The sequence below is a fragment of the Phascolarctos cinereus genome, unplaced genomic scaffold (assembly GCF_003287225.1).
Source record: "Phascolarctos cinereus isolate Bilbo 61053 unplaced genomic scaffold, phaCin_HiC Scaffold_5;HRSCAF=322, whole genome shotgun sequence".
NCBI lineage: Eukaryota > Metazoa > Chordata > Mammalia > Diprotodontia > Phascolarctidae > Phascolarctos > Phascolarctos cinereus.
In genome coordinates, this window is record NW_027555958.1 from 315,037,626 (window position 1) to 315,054,118 (window position 16,493).

Genomic DNA, 16,493 nt, shown 5'->3' on the forward strand with positions numbered 1-16,493 from the left:
CCAAATGGGGTCACAAAGTCAGACATGACTGAACAATTAACAAACTCCCCAAATTCTTGTGAATGTATTTCTTAAAAAGAACGTGAAACTAACACATACTCCCTTACACTGGACTTTGTAGAGGAGACTCAGAGGAGAGAGCATGCCTGGTCCTTCCCCTTCTGGGAGTTCTCAGTCTGATGGAGGCAGACATGATCTTTGCTTTAGAGAAACTCTTGGTTTTATGGAGGAGGCAGGACACTCCCTTTGTACCCAAGCAACAAAACCTAAAGCCATAAGTACAAATATGGATGAAGTCAGTGCAGATGTTGGTTGGAGTAACATTTTCCTATTAGGTATTTCCAGAGCAGGGGAGAGGCAGAAGAGGGTAGTACATTGTAGTAGAAAGCACCAGATTAGGGAGTCACGAGATCTGGCTTCAAGTCCTGGCTCCAAGAAACAGTGTAGAACAGAGATGTCGAATAGGTCTCATGTGACCTGCAACACTTCTAAGTGCTAAATTAAAATGTTTAAAAAATAGTTAACAAAATAAATTTAACAAAATAAAAAAAATACAAGACATAGAAAATATTAATATGTGGTTTTCTAAGTCAATATACACTAGCAGAAATTCTCATGTGAGGTTTGGAAGCCCCCCATTTCTGTTTGAGTTTGACACCACCAATGTAGAAACCTAAACTAGTTTGAATATGGGGTTGTATCCCAACTCTGGAACTTGTGATTTATATGACCCGAGGTCCCTTCCTGCACCTTAGTTTCTTTATGAGGAGTTTGGATGAAATGATCCCTAATCATTCTCCTCATTTTAAATCTTATGATTTACCTGTCTCACGACTTTGGGCAAGGTCATTCAAGCCTCAGTTCCCCTCTCTGTTAAATAATAATATTTGCTCTTACAGGGCAAATAGAATAGCTGAACGTAACCAGTGAACCATGGTATGTGAAAGCACACGAAGTTATCATTACCGGTTTTGCAATTTTTTCTGTCTGCTAGCTACACCTCCGGGCTGTCTTGTGATAGGGGTTTCATGTGGCTCTGACAGCCCTGCCCTGCACTGAGTTGGTCAGTTTCCCACCTAGAGACTCTTGGCCCAGCTCCTTCCTCCTCTGCCTTTCCGACCTTTCTACTTTGTTTTGCAACTCAATGAGTAGTGTTCTGAACTAAAGAACTGGATAGTGGGTGCAAAGGCATCAAGGTCAGGCCGTGCAGGGTTGAAACACAGCACTGGACGAAACCTGTCTCTCATCACCTATGAAGGGAACCAGGAGATTCCCGGCAAGGAAGGATACCCTTTATCCCCTGCTAGGCAGGAGTCCTACCTGATCTGCCCCTTCAACTTCCTCCTCCCTATATTATCTACTTGGACTAGATCAAGCTGATTTTACCTGTAATTTCCCCTCCCGGAGATCTTAATCCTTTGCATTCATTGCAACACTTTTAAGAGCTTTCTTAGCTATCTAATTTTATTTAATAAGTCTGTGAAGTAAATGGACTTCCCTGCTTTATGGGAGAGGTAATTGAGTCCCAGAAAGATTAAAAGATTTATCTAAAGTAATAGGATGAATCTGTGGTAGAACCAGGAAGCAATTAGTACCTAGGGCTGCAGTCCAGGTCTCCACACTGAGATCTCTTTATGTCAGATGACACCTTAGAAAGTGAAAAGTCCTTCAGTTGGTGGCTCAGGAAACGGAGACATAGACATTTCTGAGAGCACACAGATAGCACATAGGAGATCTGGGATTAGCATGCATCCCGAAATCAATGCACTTTTCATCATGCCGCATGGCCTACCTCTCACATGGGACCCAGATTCTCAGTTCTGGGGAACACAGACATGTGCCAACACCCTCTGGCAGACAAGAAGGTCAACTCTGCTTGAGCTAAACTTGTCTTCTTTGGCCCTTATTTTCCCCATCTTTAGATCCCAGCTCTACTCCTAACTCTCCAGATATTACCACCTCCTCCTCAACAGCCTTGCCCCTAATACCACCCCACCCCCTTCCTTCCTTTTTACAGCTCTCGTTTATACATTTGTCTTTTCCCATTAGAATGTAAGCCCACTGTGCATAGGGACCATCTTTTTGGGCTCATATTTGTATTCTCAGAGCTTAGGACAGTGTCTGGCACCTAAGAAGCACCTAATTATTGCTCTATCTATCTATCTAGAGCCAGGGACCCCTCTTGCAACAAGGCACCATGGGAAGAAGACTTTGCCAGGGTCGTCTTCTCTGCTCCACTGGCATGTACTGCTGAACCTTGCCAGTCTGGGCCCAGGGCTCCATTCCAACTCACGCTCCCTTCACCCCCAGAAAGCCTGGGCAGTTGGCAACAGGGAGATAAAGAGATTCAATCAGCTGTGTGGCCAGCAGACTACTTCGTTAGTGACAAATCATTCTTGTGAAAGAGGATTGCAGAAGCTAAGGTTTCCCCATTACTTAGGTTGGTCAGTTGGGGCTGTGGAGAAAGGTGCTAGTTTTCAAGAATGGTAAGGGACAGGAGGAAATAGGGAAATTTTTAATAACAAATGGCCTTGTCATCCTTTTCAAGGTCATAGGATTGTACATTTAGAGTTAGAAGAAACTAAAGGCCTTCTAGCCTAATCTCCTAATTTTACAGATGAGGAAATTATTATGAAAGGAGATGAAGTGAATTGTTCAAGGTAGAAAATGCTAGATAGGTAGTATCTAGGTGGGATTTGAACCCTGGTCTTCTAATTTCAAAGCTGGTCCCTTTTCCATTGTACTGTCTTCTACAGGTAAGATTAGAGAAAGGAGGAATTTTAGAGCTAGGAGACTAAATCAAGAGTTTAGAAGAAAGTATGAATTGGATATAGAATTGAGAGCCATGGTATCAGATTTCAGCTTTTGTTTTTCTACTGTGTGACTTGGATAGGTCACTTAAACTCCGTTGGCCTCGGCTTCTTCATCTGTAAAATAAGAGTTGGACTAGATGTGACACAAGGTCTTTTTTTTTTCTTAGCTGTAAATCTTGTAAAATGTTACAGGTCTCTCAAGAGTCCTGGGGGAGTTAATTTTGAGCACCACCCTTCTTCCCCTTTTAACTTCTCACTCAGGAACAATAATTGAATGACTATTACCATTCACATGACAATCTATTGCCCTATGACTCCACTCACGATGCCTGTGGTTCTATTCCCTATCCTCAGTTCTCCACATTTGCATCTCTAGGCCTAGCACAGCTTGGTGCATTAGTATGTTCTTAATAAATGTGTTGAGTGATTGGGTCATCATTTCAACTTACAGGGAGATCCAGGAAGGACTAGTGTTCTTACTGAATACCTATTACATGTAGCCTCTACTTCATTGTGCCTTGCAGGTGCTTCCAAAAGCACCTGGAAGTTTATGTCAGTGTGCTATTGACATCTTTTGAGGCACAGAAGAAGGTTTATATTCACCAAAGGTCAGTCAATAAGGTTGTGGGGGTTTTTTTGGGTTTTTTTTGCTTAGGCAATCAGGGTTAAGTGACTTGCCCAGGGTCACACAGCTACTAAGTGTTATGTATCTGAGGCTGGATTTGAACTCGGATCCTCCTGACTCCAAGGTCAGAGCTCTATTCACTGGCCATCTAGCTGCCCTCAGTAAGTATTTATTAAGCACATACTATGGGCCAGGCCTATGCTAATTTCTAGGGATTCAATAAGAGGCAAATCTGGTCTCTTCCCTAAAGGAGTTCATATTCTAACAGGGAACTCACATTCCAAGGTGTTCACTGCTATCAGGGAGAATCTTTTTCACAGAGTCCAAATGAAAGAGAGATTCCCTTAAGATGATGAGATCCTCTACAAGTTCCTGTTTGCTCATAACACTGGATTAATTTCACCAAACCCAAAAATACTGAAGGGCCTCTTCAATGAAATGCATCATTGAGGGAAACAACCCTTGTCAAGAAAGGGCCTGCCGTCCCCACAACCAACACCAACTGTTGGCCAGCTTCCATTAGTGGACAGGCAAGCCCAAGAGATCCAGGAGGAGCATTGCTCCCCATACCACCAACCCTGCTAGCAGTCTAACTCCCACAAGCGTCATCCAGGGAACAAATCTTGTAGATTCTAGCTGGAAATTTCCTGAACAGGTGCTATAGTCCCCAACTCCTAAGTAGACAATACTATTAAAGATCAGGAGAAGAAAGTTCTCACTACCAAAGTCCTTTCAAATAGTTAACATCAGAAATAGATATGATTTTTATCAGTGGAAATGGCATAAAAAAAGAAGCATTTGTTGCAGTAACCTAAAGACCATGGGATCTTTCCGTCTGACTTGTAGCCGAAACCTTCCATATGTTTTGTCTCCCCCATTAGAATGTAAGCTCCTGGGGCAGCTAGGTGGCACAGTGAATGGATAAAGCTCTGGCCTCAGAGTCAGGAGGACCTGAGTTCAAATCTGTCTCAGACACTTGGTACTTACTAGCTTGTGTGCACTTGACACTTACTAGCTGTGTGACCCTGAGCAAATCATTTAACCCCCATTGCCTCACCAAAAAAAAAAAGAATGTAAGCTCCTTGAAAGCAGGGATTGTCTTACTTTTCTATTTGTGTCTCTAGTGCTTACTTAGCACATAGTAAGTGCTTAATAAATGCTTTATTCATTTATTCAGTAAGCTTTTAATAATTGCTTTTTATTCATTCATTCAGAAGAGATTGAATCCTCACCACAAAAACAAACAAAAAGTTAATTGTCCCACTGTCCAAGCTATGACATATAGTTTAATGGGCCATTAGATTAGTTAATGATTACATTAGTTCATCAATACACAGATCTTAGAGAGGCACTGAAGATGATCACTGATCCCAACGTTGAAAGAGGATTGGATTGAACTTGAGAAACTGTATAGTGCTTTTAGTGATCTCAGCAACTTCCAGACCCAAGACCCCACTTATTAACACCAATACTCTTCCAGTGATGCCGTATGGCTACAAATCACGGCACACTCCAATTTCCAAAACATAAAAATTATGAGTGATCCAGAAGGGCAGTGGAGAGACGATGGTAGGAATAGGCAGGCTATACCATATTGCCAAAAATGATACACCCGTTAGAAGTGGCATAAAATGAATGAATGAATGAAAACCATATGTTAAGTGATAATAATGTGACAAGCCCCATACTAAGTATCAGCATAAATGTGATCATAAGTCTTTTGGAAGTATAATCACCAGAGCACCAATAATACGGTATATTGCTCCACATCAGAAAGACTGGTGATGAACTCAGGGTGGCAGAGACATACATTTTTTGGACACAGTTAATGTAGGGATTCGTTTTGCTTGATTGTACACATTTGTTAACGGAGTTTTCTTTCTCATGTCAAGGAGTAGGGATAAAAGAGAAAGAAAATAGATTTTTGTTCATTGAAAGAAAAATAAAATTTAATTTAAAAAAGAAAGTAAAAGCAACCCTGATGCATTCTATACATAGCTACATCTGTGAGGCAGGGGAGGGTTTTAAAAAAAAAATATATAGTTGTTATTAGAAACTTAACAATTATTAACAAATATAAAAATTTCACTATGCAAAAAGCAAAAAAGAGATGATTGTCTATGAAACCACAAACTTCAGTTCCACAGTTTGTTTTTGAAGAACATATTAAATTAAACAAGATAGTAACAAATTACCCTGTTTGTTGTTCTCTGTTGAATGTTTTTTTCTATGTATTTTAAAAACACATCGTTGATGATTCTTTCTTTCTCTCCTCTTCTCTCCTCCCTACTCTACTCCTTCCCTTTTCTTTTTCTTTCATCTCTATCACTACCTACTAACTCTCCTCCCTCCATACAATCCCTCTCTTGTGAAAAAAATAAGTATAGTAAAGAAAAACAAATCAACACACTGGATATGTCTGCAAAATGGGTGTTTCATTCCAAACCATAGGATAATAGATATAGAGCTGAAAGAGGCCTCAGAGGTCAACCAGTCCAATCCCCTTATTTTGCAGATGAAAAAACTAAGGATAAGGGAAGTCAAGGGACTTGTCCAATGTCACACTGATAGTATGCATCATCAGGGGACAGGTGGATTTAAACCCAGGCCCTCTGACTTAAGAGCCAGTATTCTCTCCACTGGGAAGTCTAATGCCCCTATAAATAGCAGATGTAGGCCCCTGATAATTCTCTGAGATTGCCCAGTCTTTCAGGTAGTTGCTATGGGGAGGTCTTTCACCCAGCCATCAGCCTCTGTTTTTCCTGAACACAAAGATCTTGTAGCAGGGAAGATTGATGTAATGTGTGTAATGAGTAATGTAATGATTGTAATGTGTGTTCTGAGGCTATTAATTCAATTCACACTCACACTGGTGAGCCAGGCACCCCATAGAATGGTACTATGTTCCCTCGGGGACCTCAGGATATCCCTGAGGGCTGAAGGGTATCTTTTCTAATGCTACAGGCTCTCAAGACCCCACTAGTGTGCTTCCCTTATTAAGACTGTCAGTGGGGGCAGCTAGGTGGTGCAATGGATAGAGCACCGGCCCTGAAGTCAGGAGGACCTGAGTTCAAATCCAGCCTCAGACCAAACACTTGACACTTCCTAGCTGTGGGACCCTGGGCAAGTCACTTAACCCCAATGGCCTAAAAAAAAAGTGAAAAAAAGAAAAAAAAAAAGACTGTCAGTGGAGAAAAAATTTAGTCAGCCAGCTTTAAGTAGCTTTTAGGAAGGGAGCTTTATAGTAGGTATAAGAAAAATTGCAACAAAATACCTCCTCAGAAATCTGTGACACTCTCTCCCACAAGTACATACAGAATCCAGGGGAAAGTAGGCTCAAACTAAGGAAGCACGTGGGAAAGTAGAAAGGAAATAAACATTTATTAAGAACCTACTGTGTGCCAGACATTGTGATAAACACTTTATAAATATTATCTCATTTGATCCTCGTAACAATCCTTTGAGATAGGTGCTATTATGATCCCCATTTGACTGTTGAGGAAACTGAGTCAGAGGTGAAGTGACTTGCCCAGGGTCACACAGGTAGTAAGTGCCTGAGGCCAGATTTGAACTTGAAACTTCCTGATTCTAGGCCAAATGATCTAGCTACTGTGTCACCCAGCTGCTGCTGCAAAGGGACAAAATGGTGATACAGTTTCTGGCTCCTGGAAGTACTTTTCTCCCTTTCATGGCATATTCCAGAAGTCCCCCTAAGGAATGATGTAATTTCTTTAATAGGTTCCATGGGAGCCATTAATCTACCCCGGTCTGTCCTTGGTCCCAATATAGATGTTGCCATCAGCTGATCTGAGGGTTCTAGGACACCAACAGGAAGTACCAAGTCCTCCATATCTGTCAAAGCGTGCAAGGTTCCCCCTGACTAAACAACAGAGGATGAGGGTGAGAGTAGGGGAACACAGGATGAGATGAAGAGACAGAAGCCCAAGCCAAAGCCAAGGTCTCTCACCTTCCCCCACGGGCAGTTCCTCCTCAGGGGTTTTAATGGAAGGCCTTACTTGCCCCTTATCTGAAATGATTCAGGGCCCAAACTAGATTGATATCGATGACCAGATTTCCTCAGATTTATAGACCACATTTCCTAGGCAACTCCAGTTCCAAGGAGTTTTCAAACTTAGTCTAAAGCCTATGATTGAAATTAATGCTTTGATTAATTGAAAAACTTCTTCCCCCCACACCCACTCATCTTATCACTTACTTTAAGTCATTAATTTTCCTTGGTTTGCTCCATCACCCACTTTTACACAATCTCATTTACTTCCATTAATACTACACTCTGGAAGAAATCCCAAAGATTTTGTCTTATCATCCTGGCTACTTTATGTCACAGATCACTTTCCCCCTTTCTATGAGAATCTCCACGGCCTCAGACACATGGGGACTGTAGAGGAGGGCATCTGTATTTTACAGAGATAACCAGGTGGCTCAGTGGATAGAGTTTTGGACCTGAAGTCAGGAAGAAGAGAGTTCAAAACTGGCCTTAGGCACTTACTGGTTGTGTGACTCTAGGCAAGTTACTTAATCTTTTATCTGCTTTATTTTCCTCATCTGTAAAATGGAGATAATAATAGCATCTATCTGGGAAAGGTGGTTGTAAGGATCAAATGTTGTTGTTCAGTCATTTTCAGTCATGTCTGACTCTTGGTGACCCCATTTGGGGTTTCCTTGGCAAAGATAATGTAGTGGTTTGCCATTTCCTTTTCTGACTCATTTTATAGATGAGGAAACTGAGGCAAACAAGGTTAAGTGACTTGCCATGGTCACATACCTAGTAGTATGTGAGGTTGAATTTGAACTCAGGTCTTCCTAACTCCAGGGCAACTAGGTGGTGCAGTGGATTGAGCACTGGACTTGAAATCAGGAAGATTCATCCTCAAAAATTCAAATCCAGCCTCAGACATTTACTGGCTATGTGACCCTAGGCAAGTCATCCATCTTCTGTTGTTAGTAATGCATGTTGAACCCATAGCTGGCTGATGATGCCACCCATCTCTGATCACCCAGCGTCTGGGTTTTTCCCTTTGCTCCTCCAATGCTTTTCCAAATATAAGATCACATAGGCATACCGACACCACTAAATTATTCCATCCAGGGGGCAGCTAGGTGGCACAGTGGATAGAGCACCGGCCCTGGATTCAGGAGGACCTGAGTTCAAATCCGACCTCAGACACATAACACTTACTAGCTGTGTGACCCTGGGCAAGTCACTTAACCCTACGGCCTAATCCCCCTCCAAAAAAAATTATTCCATCTACAAATTGAAGTGGACTGTCACTAATAGGCCTCAAAAATATGAGGACATGGCATGACATAAGATACCTTTATCCTCTTGTTCAAAGTCTGATGATCCTCTAATATAATGCCACCCTCCTGAATAAAGTTCAGGACCTAGGATTCCAAAGACAATGAAAGGAGAAGAGCAGGAGTATAATTGTTGTTGTTCAGTTGTTTTTTCAGCTGTGTCTAGCTCTTCTTGACCCTATTTGAGGTTTTCTTGGCAAAGATACTGGAATGATTTGTCATTTCCTTCTCCAGCTCATTTTGCAGATGAGGAAACTGAGGCAAGCAAGGTTAAGTGACCTGCCCAGGGTCACACAGCTAGTAAGTATCTGAGGGTGGATTTGAACTCAGGCATTCCTGACTCCAGGCCCAGCACTAAGTCAACCAGCTGCCTCCCATTTACAGTAGCCCAGAGTTAATTATAGCCCTGGGGCAGCTCTGTTTGCCTTAATCAACTGTAGAAGGAAATGGGCAATCACTCCAATCTTTGCCAAGAAAACCCCAAATGCCATCACGAAGAGTCAGACAGACATAATTGAACAACCAACAACTGGAAATGGGAACCGAGGTTCAGAGGCAAGAGGGCGGAATACAGGGCTGCAGTTTCTCTTAGCTGGGTCCTAAATTTGCATCCACTTCTCTTTTTCCACAAGAAATGAGCTAGGTGTTTTGAGAAGCATTGGAAAATTCCTGCCAACAACATGGCGTCAGACAGAAAAGGACCAACCATGGGATCTTCTGTCTTCAGCTATGCTCCCATGCTTTGAGGAGCAGAATCCTGGGTGCAAAACTCCTGAGTCCATCTAATTAGTGGCCTTGTTAGATATGTGAGTTGAATATCAGTGGTGAACTCTGCTCTATTTTCTACACTCCTTTACCCATTCACAGGAAGAACAGCCTGTGGGAGGACTTAGCAACTGAACAGTCTTTCCTAGAACTTCTAGGCTCAGAGAGTGTCTGTGTACTACCTGGGAGAGGACAGGGAGGGGGGGAATCTTAGGTCTAGGAGAAGCTGAGACCACTATTTCAAGACCGACTCCAGCCATGCTTCATTTCATTCATACTGCAGCTCTCCAGAGTTCTTGTCTTTCTCCTCGTCCAACCACTTTACCCTTGTGTGGTACTCTCCCATCCCTCCTTTCCAGTTCTCTTTTATGTATTTCTTCTAGGGGAAAGGCAAATGGAAGGTGTGGGGGAGGGGGAGGGGAACCAATCTTGCCTTTGGCCAGCAAGCCAAAAATGTTTTTTTACATTTTTAAATAAAGTTTTACTGTATTTTAAAATGTAAAAACCATTCTTAGCTCTCCAGATGTCCAAAAACTGGAGGAAGGTGGGATTGGGCTGTAGTGTGCCTAGCCCTGCATTAGAATATGAGCTCTTTGAGGGTAGGGAATTTATTGCTTGTTTATATTTGTATGCCCAGCACTTAGCACCGTGCCTGGCTTGGTGAAGGCTTACTAGAGTGTGTAAATGCTCACTGACTCACTCTATCTATCTATCTATCTATCTATCTATCTATCTATCTATCTATCTATCTGTCTGTCTGTCTGTCTGTCTGTCTGTCTGTCTGTCTGTCTATCTATCTATCTATCTAATTTATCTATTCATCCCTACCCCTGTCTTTTCTAAAGGGCTACTGCAGGTGCCCTAATAGCATGATGTCATTTACCATCCCCTGGGCATTTGAGTCAACCTAATGTGCTCCATTCACTATACAGGCACTGAACCCTTAAAACATATATGTCTTCAGCATCTACTCCAACTTTAACACAAAATCAGCTCGCTCTCCCTCCCTCTTTCTCTGTCTCTCTGTGTCTCTTTTGAGACTAGGTCTCCCTATCTTGCTTGACATGGAAGCTTTAACTTGCTCTATTTTCTGACCTTGGCTGGTTCTTTTTTTTTTTTTGGCTAGGCAGTGGGGTTAAGTGACTTGCCCAGGGTCACACAGCTAATAAGTGTTATGTGTCTGAGGTCGGATTTGAACTCAGCTCCTCCTGACTCCAAGGCCAGTACTCTATCCACTGCACCACCTAGCTGCCCCCTGGACTGGTTCTGTAGGCTGCCAATGGTTCTCCCCTCCCAGGAGTTCACCACATATATGCCAGACAGTGCAGACACCCAATCAGCTTGAGTCTGACTGAAGCTCAGAACTGCCAAAATTAAGGGAGTCACTAGCCTCAGTCTCCCCTAGTAGTAAGGATTACAGGCGTACACTACCCGACCTGGCTCTCTCTCTTATTTGGAAGTAGATCAGAAGTTCATATAGGTATCCTAGGCATTCCCAAGACTACTGGCTGGCTAGCCAGCAGACAAAAGCATTTCACTACTGTGACCTTTTAGTGTCACATTTTCAATGCATGTACAAGGTCAAGAGGGGGTCCCTTGAGGCTCTCTAGTAATTATTTAGGTTTCTCTGAATCAGTCTTGTGCTACCTTTGTAGGTGTGATATTTTCCGGGTATCAAAGACTTCCTCTCCAGGTAACAAATAGGTCAAGTGAGTATAACTTTGATCATGTGAAATCGAATAGCTTCTGCAGGAACAAAATTAACGCATCTAGGATAAGAAGGGAAGCCAAAATGTATAAGCATCTGGAAGTCTGATTATATGAAACCAAAAAGCTTCTGCAGAAATGGGTCAGGTACCCTTGAAAATAGCTTTCATTAAGCTTTGTATCTCATAGAAAACTTTCTGTGGATAATGGCTTAATTGTTGGTTGGATTTGGTTTACTTAAACTGTCTTGTGAGTCAGATTAACTTACATCAATTTACTATCTTAAATTATTTAGATTTCTATTTCATGTATAGAAATTGTTAAAGTCATATAATGTAAGATTGCATTCCCAGGAGAATTCCAAACATCTGAACTTTCAGGGCCTAGTTTTTCCCTTATCAATACCATTTTTACTTTTTATTCTAATAAATTAAATGTTTGGAAAGCATGTGCAAGTTAACTTGCATCAACCAGGGAAATCCCTATGATGATATCGTTCAAAGAGCCATTCCGTTACTGTGGTTTCTGGAAAAACTTGTTTTATATACTGTAACTTTTTTTAAGAACAATAGAAAGAAGTTTCTATTTTGCATCTGTTGTGTACTGTTGGGTCAGTGTGCATGGATTGCACATATTTTATCTCCAAATAATAAAAGGATTTTTTTGAAGTTCATTTAAAAAAAAAAGAAAATAGCTTTCATTATCTATGGCCTGCTCCTTGACCCTGAGTTGTACATTGTAAATGCTATTATATCTCACAGTCTGAGCCAATGCATGCTTAACCCACCTACAGGTGTTGCTGGCCACTAGCTTGATCTTATTCAACAATGAAAAATAAGCTTTTGTCAGTCTTAGACTTATCCTGGGAACATGAGTTCCATGCAGCACCATTGGACATTTGGGGGAAACTCCAAGACCCCTTTGCTTCTCAGAGAACTGCTACCTCAGTCTCCCAGCTCTATCCTTTTGGTAAGTGGCAATGATTAGTACAGGTCTTTAATGTATGTGGATTTATCCAATTAAACTCAGTTCAAGCCCCATCCATTAAGAAAACTTCATCCTGTTGCCTTGATACTATATTTCAATATACTCTCATCCCTCAAGCAAGGAAAAACAGGATTGATTGCAGAAGCATGGCCTGAGTATTTGCAGTTTCTGTCTTCATGACCAAAGAAGTAAAAGAAAAGGAATAAAGTGAAATATGTATTAAAATAAGCTGCTAAGGTTATATACTCACAGTTCCTCTGAGAATTAGGTACCATTTAGCAAGCTAAATGCATATCCCAAGCCCCAGAGTTAATAGATACATTTCAGGTGCATAGACTCAGCTCCCCTATAAGCTCCCATTGGGGATGGGAAAATATTTCCATTGTGGTAGCTAACAAATGTCCCCAGTGTTTTCCTACTCATAGCTTGAGCATCCTCCATCTATATTCCTACTAACAGACTCCAGCAAGTTCAATGTTCTGATCAGTGTGTTGGAGCAAAGGGTTCAAGAATCTGCTCCTGACGCTGTTTCCTCATTGGATGAACTTTATGAGATCCTCACTAATGCAGTAGTGGAGTGGGGTCAAGGTCAGGCCAAATTTAGGGAGAAATTCCTCAGGTCACCACTCCTCTCTTTCCAACTTGAACTACTTGGGTATTCACTTGAATCACTTGGGTGTCAATTTCTTGTGTGTTCACATCATTTCTGGCACTGGACCAGTCTCCATCATTTTTTGGACATCTTCAGATATAAGGGCAGGGCTGACCTGAAACATAAAGCCAATGGCTTTTCAGGTGGGATATAGATATAGATGTATAACCTCTGTTACACATGCATTAACACAGTGCAGCCAAAAGAGGAGGGTATTGATGCTGGGGTCATTGGCTATTGAAAAGTAAACCCTTTAAGAAGTGTCTCAGTGGATCATAAAAACGGGAAAAAGACCCATATAAAATATTGATAGCAGCTCTTTATGTGGTGGCTAAGAATTGGAAATTGAGGGGGTGCCCATCAATTGGAAAATGGCTGAACAAGCTGTAATGTGATGGAATACTATTGTGCTATAAGAAATGTTGAGCAGGCAGACTTCAGAAAAACCTGGAAAGATTTATATGAACTGATGCTGAGTGAAGTGAGTGGAACCAGGAGAACATTGTACACAGTAACAGTCACATTGTGCAATGACTAATTTGATAGACTTAGCTCTTCTCAGCAATGCAAGGATCTAAGACAATTCCAAAAGACTCATGATGGAAAATGCTATCTACATCTAGAGAAAGAACTATGGAGTCTGAGTGCTAATCGAAAAATACTATTTTCTCTCTCTCTTTCTCTTTCTCTCTCTCTCTCTCTCTCTCTCTCTCTCTCTCTCTCTCTCTCTCTCTCTCTCATGGTTTTTCCCTTTGGCTCTAATTCTTATTTATAACATGGCTAACATAGAAATATCTTTAATATGATTGTATATGTATAACCTATATCAGATTGCATGTCCTCTTGGGGAGAGGGGAGGGGGGAGAGGAGGGAGGGGGAAAAATTTAGAACTCAAAATCTTATAGAAGTGAATATTGAAAAATATAAATAAATAAATAAATATATCTATATATATCTATATATATGTATCTATATGTCTATCTCTATCTCTGTCTGTCTGTCTATGAAGTATCTCAGTGGATAAAGCTCTAGATCTGGAGTCAGGAAGTTCTGAGTTCATGTCCTGCTTCAGACACTTATTGTGACCCTGGGCAAGTCACAACCTCTGCTGCCTCAGTTTTCTTATTTGTCAAATGGGGTGTTGTGAGGATGAAATGAGATAATATTAGTGCAGCATAGTGCCTGGATTGTGGCAGCTACTTAATAAATACTTTTCCCCTTTCTCCTTCCCTTCTCCATAATAGAAGAGATAGTGACTGTACCTTCAACCTTCTTCCTTTTTGCATGCATTGTTTGATGTATTATGTCCCCTCAAAAGAGTCCACAATACACATTTATATGTGTATGTATGTATATATGTTATATGTATGCAATATGTATTACATATTTTAAAACTTAAACTAAATTTAAATTTACAAGATAAATTTAAATTTAAATTTATAATCTAAACTAGTTTCCATATACTACTTCATTTAAGCTTCACAATAATCTTATGATTGTGAGAAGAACAGCTAGTATCATCTCCATTGGACAGATGCAAAAGCTGAGGCCTCGGTACATTAAATGCTTTGCCCAAAGCCACAGAAAAAGTCATTGGCAGATGAGAAATGGCTAAATAAATTGTGGCAGTTAGATGCAATGGAATGTTATTTTGACATAAGAAACAATGACTTGTGAAGAATCCAGAGTAGCATGGGAAGACTCATATGAACTGATGCAGAGGGAAGTTTGCTGAACCAGGAAAACAATATATACATTGACTACCACAATGTAAGACAATGAAAGGACAAAAAAAAATAAACGAATAAAACTGAATGCTGTGGAATTATAATGACCAAGAAACTTGGTCCCAGAGAAGAGTTGAGAAATTATACCTTGTTCTTTTCTTTCCAGAGGTGGGAGATCATGGGTATGGAATAATGCATATACAGTCAATAGGCCGGTTAGTTTCATTGAACTATCTTTTTTTTTCTTTTTAAAAATTCTTCATTACAAGAGATGGCTCAGTGGGCAGGAAAGAAAGGAGAGATAGATTCAGAAAATAATACTGAGGTCAACATGAATGGTATAAATTTCGAAACAAAAATAAAGAAAATGACAAAAAGAAAAAAAATGTCTTTGGAGGAGTTGGGACTAGAACCCTAGGTGTCTAATTATTCACTGAATGTTCTTTCCCCTGCACCATGATAGCCCCCAGGTAAGGGTGAACTGGTCCGTGCTTCTCACTTACTATAGAACTTCCTCGTGCTGAGCAGAGCCGAATGTGAGCTTTGAAAGGCCTAGAAAGGAAGTCCTGGACAGACCATAGGTTGGTCATACCATTTTCTGGCCTTCTCCACTTTGGGGCTGTCTGGTTGTCTTAGCTGTCTGGACAGTGGGTTAGTATCAGACCACATCAGTCAGTTTTCCTGTTCCTATGTGGGGGCTAACAGATTACTCCCTGCCCCCCTCCCCAACTCCAGGACCTCTTTTCCAGGAAGAAGGGCCTGAAGGCTGGAGATAAGAAGATAAGATTAGGGTATGCTCTACCCAGTTGGACGTTTCTTATGAAAGTGGGTTGCAGAAGTGGGTATTTCAAGAGAGAGGCTGAGAAGGCTAGTAGAGCGGGGGTGGGATGGTGATTTTTGGAAAGGGAGTGGCAGATAAAGCTGGCACCTAGGGCAAATTCAGTTTGAGGGGGCTGTGGAGGCATAGATCGTGGTGCAGGGGACCCTTTCTTAGCCTACTACTCATCCCAGGCAATCTTTTCTCTCTCTGTGCAGCAGTCAAGCCCCTGTTCTTGGAGGGTCCAGGACCCTTCTCTTCTGGGGGACCATGGTCAGTGTGTTGCTTGTAGTCTACCCTTTGTTGCCCAAGAGCTCAACTGCCCCTCTGCCCAGGATCCTACCTGCTTTTCTAGCTCACCAGTGGACCCTGTCTTCACCTGTTCTCATCTCAAGATGAACCCACTGGAGTCTACTCACACTTCAAGGAAAAGGCACGCCTATGTCAGGGCCCTGGGTCAAAGCCCCACTGGCCCCTCCTTAGATTTAGCTCTGGTGTCAGGGATATCTCCAGGTCCCAATGTAAGATGAAGCTGAAATATATGTTGAAGGGGAGGAGAAAGTACAAGGCCAAGTTCCCCTCCTCCCCACAATTCCACATCCCAGCTCCCTGGGCTTTTTCTCCCCAAGAGCTGACTGCCTTCAGCTGTTAGGGGTAGCCTGGGAGGGAACTTTGTGAGTAATAGGCATAGGGGTTCATGGCCTGAGTTGGGAGGGAGAGGCAGAGGAGGGAGGTAAGTGGGGGCATTATCAATGGGGCTAGGAAATGTAATGGAGGAAGCATTGGATATGACATCAGAGAATTGGGTTCCAAATTCAGCTCTACTAACTATTTGGGTGATCTTGAGTAAGTCACTTAAATATCTTTGTGCCTCAGTTTCCACCACTGTAAGAGGAGGTAGGAGGTCTGGATGAGCTCTAAGGACCCTTCCAGTTCTAACTGTATCATCCTACAGTCTCAGTGAGCCTGGGAACAGGGGGATGGGGCCAGACCACAATCCCAGTGAAAAAGGGAAGGCCCAGAGCTCCACCTCGAAAGGAGGGGCTGCCTCAGACCCCACCCAGAATCTCCTCACCTCCCC